This window comes from Populus nigra, chromosome 2 (genome assembly GCF_951802175.1).
Source record: "Populus nigra chromosome 2, ddPopNigr1.1, whole genome shotgun sequence".
In the NCBI taxonomy this organism is placed as follows: Eukaryota; Viridiplantae; Streptophyta; class Magnoliopsida; order Malpighiales; family Salicaceae; genus Populus; species Populus nigra.
The window spans coordinates 7,986,884-7,988,022 of record NC_084853.1 but is presented as its reverse complement, the minus strand read 5'-3'; positions in this window follow the sequence as shown (position 1 = coordinate 7,988,022).

Below are 1,139 nucleotides of genomic sequence, written 5' to 3'. Positions count from 1 at the left end.
GGGAGCGTTTTTCCCGGCAGCATCGGGGAAACTCTTGCTTTCACTGCCCGCTGCCCAAGTCCCCACTCGCATCGGCCCCCCGCGCCAACAAGCCAACGCTGCCGAATCGGCAGACACTGCTGCCGAATCTGCCGACACTGCCCCGCGGGCTGCCACTGCCCCAGTGTCTAAACCAGCGGTCTTTCTCATCGAGCCTTGGACTATCCAGTCCGTCCTGACTCATCGCCAGCACCTGCTGCCGATTCTGCCGACTTTGCCGATTTTCTCGGCGCTGCCGATTCCAACACTGCGCCCACCGTGTCTGAACCAGCGCTGTTTCGTCAGCGTGTCCCCTCGACGAATTTTCCTGCCTGGCCTGGACAGTCCACCGTCCAGCCCGTGTTCGTCGAAAAATCTGCGCTGCCGATTCTGCCGACTTTGCCGATTTCGTCGGCGCTGCCGATTCCAACACTGCCCGCCGTGCCTGAACCAGCGCTGTTTCGTCAGCGTGTCCCCTCGACAAATTTTCCTGCCTGGCCTGGACAGTCCATCGCCCAGCCCATGTTCGTCGCAAAATCTGCGCTGCCGATTTTCCCCGACGAACCTGCAGCCGCACAAATCTGCGCTGCCGAATCTGCCGACACTGTCCCGCGGGCTGCCACTGCCCCAGTGTCTAAACCAGCAGTCTTTCTCGTCGAGCCTTGGACTATCCAGCCCGTCCAGACCCATCGCCAGCACCCGCTGCCGATTCTGCCGACTTTGCCGATTTCGTCGGCGCTGCCGATTCCAGCACTGCCCGCCGTGCCTGAACCAGCGCTGTTTCGTCAGCGTGTCCCCTCGATGAATTTTCCTGCATGGCCCGGCCAGTCCAGCGTCCAGCCCATGTTCGTCGAAAAATCTGCGCTGCCGATTCCCCCGACTTTGCCGATTTCGTCGGCGCTGCCGATTCCAACACTGCCCGCCGTGCCTGAACCAGCGCTGTTTCGTCAGCGTGTCCCCTCGACAAATTTTCCTGCCTGGCCTGGACAGTCCATCGTCCAGCCCATGTTCGTCGAAAAATCTGCGCTGCCGATTTTCCCCGACGAACCTGCAGCCGCACAAATCTGCGCTGCCGAATCTGCCAACACTGTCCCGCGGGCTGCCACTGCCCCAGTGTCTCA